This window comes from Branchiostoma floridae, chromosome 4, assembly GCF_000003815.2.
Source record: "Branchiostoma floridae strain S238N-H82 chromosome 4, Bfl_VNyyK, whole genome shotgun sequence".
In the NCBI taxonomy this organism is placed as follows: domain Eukaryota; kingdom Metazoa; phylum Chordata; class Leptocardii; order Amphioxiformes; family Branchiostomatidae; genus Branchiostoma; species Branchiostoma floridae.
The window spans coordinates 12,890,243-12,897,862 of NC_049982.1; positions in this window are offsets into that span (position 1 = coordinate 12,890,243).

Below are 7,620 nucleotides of genomic sequence, written 5' to 3' on the forward strand. Positions count from 1 at the left end.
ATTAAAGCTGACTTTCCTGGGGTAAGAAACTCCTGTATGATGCACCACGAAAACTCTACGGTAACGTACACCTTGCAACCGTGAGAGTGGCGTACGCTGATGTACTCCCGAGTGAATGCTCTTGTCAGCCATTCCCACGTTTTCAGATGAACACAAAACACGTGCGGCGGGTTGTGGCCTAAACTAAACGCCTTTACAGTAGGGTCGTGTGGCACAATCGGCAGCAGGATGGTCGATTCATAACCAAGACGGGTTCACATCCAATACTAGTAGTTCGAATCCGTTGACGTGCCGTCCGATCTTGTGCCCTTTGGAAAGTCACTTTACCTCACTACACTCTGGTGAAGATGAGTACCTATGAAGCAGACGCTACATGCCCTTTCTGTTTGTCCACACGTATCAGACACAACAACCTCTAGCCAAATAGTCAATCGAGTTATCAAGAACAAAATTATGAGCATATGGCATGGACCCACGGTATAGTCCAAGTAGATATAGCTTAAGTAGTGCGGAATCGTGCATGTAATATAATGTGCAAAGATCGTGAATGCAAAACGCGGCGAAATAAGTTTTTCCTCAAGTCCTGAAGAGTCAGTGTCCTCAGTGAGTCACCACAGACAAGCCGTGCCGTGGTCAGAACGTCACGAGTCTCTTAACAGCTATCGCACAACAGAAAGCCGCCCAATTGGATGGATTATTCGTTGCTTGATAATAACCTTTTCTCAAGACCTGTTGTAATTATGATATTTCCAAGCTATAGCGACAATCTAGTAATGATGAAGGAATGGTTGCCTAAAATCCCATGCCACAAACCACTAATCAAACCCTTTGGCATTCAACGTAATTGCGCTCCTGCATAGCTGGAGTGTATTTGATAAAGACAAATTAGGATCCACATGAGTTGACTTACTTCATCTTAGATAGTTTATCTTGAGTGTTTAATTAACTCAAATATAGGTTAGGGTGGTCGTAAATGTTTCTTGTGTGCTTTTTTGAGAGCCTGCATGTCCCCAGAAGTAGAAGTCTGACATGATGCTTGAAAAACAAGATTAGGGTTTTCACAAAACAGGTCTTGCATTCTACGTATTCAATATTCGTTTTCACATTCTCTCTTCATGTGCTTAATCGCTGTTAGAGTGAGACAGAACTAAATATAATCACAACTCCCTGGTCGCTAGGGTTGTGTCATCTATATCGCATCTAAATGTGTCTGAACATGACCCATAGGCTGGTGAAATGTAGTCTCTATCAGACTGACTACGCTGGCTATTTTAGGGAGAATGATTTGCCGGGAGAGTTTTGCTACCCAAAAAGTTGTCTAGCCGCGGAGGGGAAACATTAAGCTAAGCGTGGACTGTATACCCAGGCCAATTTAACGATTTTTTTACGATCCCCGTACCCCCGTATGAAGGCCTGGTGGAGTTAGGTGAAACGGTCGGTCAGTTGCAATTTATCTGTTAAATCGACTATTTGCCTTGCATCACGTGTAGTAGGCAAAGTAGATAAAGAAACATGTTATTTTTGTATTCATGGCCTCTGCTTTTATCTCCGTCTTCTCCGTTATGGAGATGTTGGCAATGTACATGTATAATATGTACAAACATGAATAAAGCATGGCGGTATATTCAAGCTTCTGCATTTGGTGCCACACTGCTTTTATTTTGCATATCAAATAAAATCATGTAGACTTCAAACTTTTCTGACTTCACTTGGAATAGAAGTTCCTGCGGCCACTGTCATTCAAATAAGATCCATAGCTCAGACCAAGTGTGTCTGATCGCCATTACAGCATAATCTCAGAAAGGATGACAGGTCTTGCATCACTGATAGTGATGTCGACTCAGACCTGTCAGATAGTCCATTCACCCGGCAGGTCCTACAGACAGATATGGATTTTCTTGTTTGTTGTTACACATCGATAAGGAAAGGCATTTCCTGTTTCCCGATGGGTCTTATGAATCATGAGGTCTGCAGCGCACAAACCTGGACATGACTGATCACATGGAGACGGTGGCTTATCTCACGTAAGCAAGGCTATTCATAAAACGTTTGTCGGTTTGGATTGATGCAAACTGGGTAATGTTACTGAGTAGGGGATAACAGTCTATTGGTTAGAATCTAGCAGTTTTCTTCATCGACATAAGGAGATCCTTAATGACCACTAATGATGTGAAGTAGTTTTTACTTTGTACATTGCGTGGTTACATTTAGCAGGGCTATACCATGGAACCATTCCACCCCAACTATCTCCTGGCTATCTGATGTGATAAGCTCCCCTTGTCCCAAACAACAGCTCCATCGATCACAGGTGCGAAAGTTTTCTGTGCGTGGGAGGAATGGAAAGTCATACATAGTGTGAGATAATGATCATCAGCCCACCTGGCCCTAATCGCTTTCCTGGCTGTTCACAGACATGCAGGACTATGTTCATTGTAGAGATAGCGAAAGTCAGATCTAAAAGGACAATAAACTGTGCTTAAATCTCCAACTACGATTTTCAGCTGCCCCCTTATCTGTCTCATTACTCAGTCTACTGCACATCGCCTTTAAGGGCCCCTGTAAGGCCTGTGAAGTAATATGACTGGAGAAGAACATCATTATGGCAGGACTCCAACAGCTGGGATTGGACTGTCTTCCTACACATTCGGGTACGTAACACATGGATAGTTAGGTGATTGCAGTCGGTACTCCCTGGATATATTTTTTCAGGTCTATACTTTGTTCAAAATGATCGATGGTCACAATGTGAAGCAATCTCACCAATGAGAAAAAGATTCAATGTCGATATCCTTTGTGTGTGCTGACTCTCAGCAACATGTCTGCGTGAACAGTTTGTAAAAAGAATCGTGGGTTTATTTTTGTGAGGCTCATGATCCATTTTGTCATTGTCTAGAGTGACATTTGCCTTGCCTCTATCCATCTGCAATAGCTGGTTCATAGATTACTAGTACATGTTGAGTTATTATTCTTTAAAGATATTACGTATAGGCATTGCTCATTACAGCAGATCACGTTAGAAGCCAAGCTCAATAGGTACCAGCAGATGCATGTAGCAGGAATCTGTAATGTTACCTACGATTGAAATGAACAGTTTCTGCAGAGATGAATAAATCACGATCTACCCATCGCAACGAAACCAATAGATTTTGAGCATTATTTGTCGCTAATGCACGAATAACGCGACTTATTTCTTGAAACATGATTGAGTCATAGCTTGTGCCTGTGAATTTGTCGTAACGCGTAGGCGCAATGTTATGTTTTGCTTCTATGAAAATTCATCATTTTACACGTCCTGTTATATCATACCTCCTGCCGCATGTCACTTGCCAGCTGCGGACTGTAATTAGATACAATGCCTGGCAATGATAAATCTAGTGCAACAGAAGGCAATTTGTTCAAGTTACTTTCATTACAAAACGTTAATGCACAAATAGATCTCGTGTACTTTTGACAGTCTCATTTAGTTCTGGACTGATCGTGAACGCGTAATGGCAGTTTGATGTGATGTGGCCATTCGTTATCTGTAAACACCACATCGGCAGTCATAGCTAAAGGTTAGATGAAATTGGGTCACATTAGGGGGTACGTCTAACAAGTTAGTGGGTGTAATATAGCCAATTGTTATCACGTGCTTGTGTGACAATTAGGGGTGGGTAAGGCTATGGTATCGATACGGTTATACCGGCATTTGGGGCTAACCGGGCAAGAAAATAACAAGAGCGAAGTAAGAGAAAGTTGAAAATAACAAGAGAGAAAAAGGGGAAATTTGATAGGCATTTTACTAAGTTCACAGAGGCATTGGTGTCTTTTACATGAAGATGGTACTTTAAAAAGCCGGCAAAAGTCGGATACTCCATCCAACAGACTCTTTTTGTAACGAAATAAATAGACCATTGTTTTTGCTCATTCACAAGTTTTCACAAACAATAATTAAGGTCCTGATCGACCTCTTGATCTGAAGCGGCCCTGGACCTGAAGTTTCTGTACCGGTTCCTATCCCTAATGAAAATTGATACAGATAGAGATGCTGGTGTCTGCATCGGTCCAAGGGGTATGTCTTTGCTATCGATCTTCGAAAGGAAGGTAGACCATACAAGAGTTGCTGGGGGAGAAACATCCGAAACATCTTCTTTGTTGTAGATGCCATTTCATGCCATAATCTAAAGCTCTGTCATCAGAGTTTTGCTAATGTCAACTTTTATTCAAGCCTTTGTGATTTACTGTAACATTTATCCTAACGATTTCTGGTGAAAACTCTGCCTGCTCATAGACACAGTGAGTAAACTATCCTCCATCTGCAACCTATTACGTCATCCCGTTCTTGGACACTCCGATGAAGTAATGGTGATTTGTTAGACCTGTGCACAACTAAAAGGATTTACTTGGATGTAAGTGGATGATATTGTACGAAATGTTCAGCATAACGTCCTTCGGGCAACAGGTTTATCGAATATGAAATATCGGAACCGCTTTTCTTAAATTTCCCAAAGGCGTCAGTGCACAGCTCCTGTCTGCCCGACTGTCTCTTCGTTGGCTGAACTTCAGAGCAGAAGTTTCCATAGTCACCTTGACATCCTAGAACTCTGTGGTCTGTTGATCTACGGAATATTTTAAAAGTCGTGTCATGTGATCTACCTCATTCTTGGCAGACGCAATAAGCCGTATGATTGAATAATTCATTACAAGCCAGTATCAACCTAGGCCTGCTTCTCAAGAGTTCACCTGCCGTTTGCCAAGAAACTACCAGAAATATTTGGATTTTGACGCGAGTACCCAAACATGTAGTGTTTGATATACTGAACGATACTTTTAAACTTGCTGTCGTTTTAAACCCGTCCATTGTACACGTACATTGTACGAGGACATGTTTACATTTTTCTCTTGCATCCCAACTGCCTCACACCCCAAATGCAGCAATCTCACTCGGTATGTACTCGTTATCGTCAGTTTTTACTATCAGCTGCTGATAGTCACAATCTTCATGACTGTACCTTGTGCCTCTTTATGTTGATTTATGAAATGAAAGTAAGCCGTAATAATTACTTACATTTGGGATTTGAAACATATATGACATGTTGCCGCAATCCTAAATTTCAGATGTTTTGCTCTATGTAACATATGGAACTGGAAACAATAGCGAAATCGTGTCAACGTCTGTCAAAGGAATTGGGTAATGAACCGTATTACGTACCTTTAATAATTTAGTCTCACTTGGGAGCAAGTTCGTTCATAAATTTGCAATACGCCTAAGGGCATGAACTTGCAAGTTAACTTCAATTTTCGTACACTCCATAAAAGAAAGTGGTTCTTGCTAATGCCAATCTTTCTAATTTAGATAGCTTAACTGTGGGAACTGTTGAATACATTACATGAACAATTGAATTTTTTCAATTCAGCATGTCTGTTAAAAAGTGGGATCTTTCGTCTTCCACTGTCTTCGAAAAAGGAGTCGAACCCATTAACCCAGGATCTAGAGTTAGATTTTACTAGCTTTAGACTAGAGTAGACACTTGTGATTTTGTATCGTGTACATTTGTTTGAATCTTTTTATGTTAACTGCAATTAGCCCACGGGCAAGAATTTGCAATAAACTTGATATTGTTAATAAGTGTGACCGAATGTAGTTGTTTCATACTTACACATAATTTGTGTCATTATTGTATATTAATCAACAAATGACAGGACAATCTTATGAAATAACTCTAACTAGAGTTCGGGGACCTCATACCTCCATGAAATATTTATTGCTTTTTTGTGGATGGTAGGTATGTTTATAGTCGGTTGTATTTGAGAGTAATGGTTATATAATATAAATGTTATGGGAAAGTAGTGGTGTATTTATTTGATGACACAGAGGATGTCCATCTGATTAGTAATTATCAAAATGTGACACTTAATTGTGTAATGTGCGTTTAAGAGGTCGACGGGATATGGTAGCGTGGTGTTCCTTAAGCTTGATGTTTGGCATTTAAAATGTCTAAGGTTGTCAGCATTATTGAGGTTCGACTATGTGCCTCAGAGCTGTGTGGTGGGAGGAAGTTGGGAAACTCAGAAAAAAGAAGGGATGTGGCCAACTTTAGTTAGATGGTGATTTGATTTTCCACCAATATGTCATAACATCAGCTGTTCACACGGTACAAAAACGAGATGCACACTTTCCTCTGACAGCCCTACACCAACTGTAAGATGAATACTTGGCGCAAACCCCGTCTGCTAAAAAAACAAGTACCATTGGCTACGAAAGAGACAACTAACAACTGTCCCTTATCGTAACAAAATCAGAACATCTGTATCGCCCATAAAACTTCTGACACCCAACCCAGATGAGAGGACCTAATGGCATTTTAATCACCATGTCACTCAAATCAGCAGTACAGTATGTGAGACATCCATACCTGTTAAGCATTATCGGCAGATGTACCTCAACTTCTTACAATTATACTTACGCTTCACATCTTCATGATATCCTAAGCAGACATAAATAAAACTAATTGTCATATTAAAAAAAACTCGGGGTTCCCCAAACAGCTGTCACCTCACCATCTGCTTGGAGCTAAGCCCATCAACAAACACATAAAGCACGATGCCTGTACCAATATATCTCAAATATAGGGGTGATTTCTGATATTATTACATCGATTATAACGACAGATACGGCTCCCAAAATCTCATCGATTCGAGCTTTCATCACACCCCACCAACACAACAAGTATGAAACCAATCCATCCAGCCGTTCTTGAGTAATCATCTACACAGACAGAGACACATAACAGAAAATATAACCTCCATTCCATGACATTTCATGGAGGTAAATATATTGAATACATTGAGTTGACAACTATGCATGCAAAATCTGCCAACTTTTTTTCGGCTCGGCCTTGAAGAAAGTTTTCCATGGAGTACTGTACGGCTGCCGATCGCCAGATACACAAAGTTGAGGAGATACATAGTAATTGAACAATTATTAGCCAGGCCCCTCAGCGGCCAATTATGTCTGGTTTGATAAAAACCACGCCGTCTCGTTCAGCTCGGAAGCAGGGACACATGCTATTACTGTGGACTGTTAATAGGGTCGGTACTGTGCACGACGGTATGGCTCAATTATCTGGTCATAAATACTGGATATCCGTGCGCAGACTTCACCACAACCAATTGTGCGTGGCTTAATTGGACAGAAAGGTTGCTGACTCTGGGCAAACTTATTGCAATGAGAGGGAAACCCAGATTCTAGCTACACGTACATGTACCAAGAACGGGTGAAATAAACTATGAACGAATGCATTTTATTCTGATGCGTGTAGTCTTAGCCTGATTAAATCTCGCTTATAGCAGCCCGCCCAACATCCGCGGGGAGGGGCCAGTTACAGCCCTGGACAGCGGAGTTTGTGTTACACAGACTAGTGTAGTCTTTGTAGAATCATTATTGTAATTGCAGATTGGCGTAGGCTTTAATATTTTGCTCTACATTCTAAAGGGTAATGTATGCACTGCTGGCAAACCAAGTAGCAAACAACATAATTTGTCTGAATGTATCAAATGTCCTTTCCTTTGAGCTTTTGGGATGAGTCAATTGAGAAATAGAGAATTGCATTTAACACGTTACTTTTGATAGAATCGGGA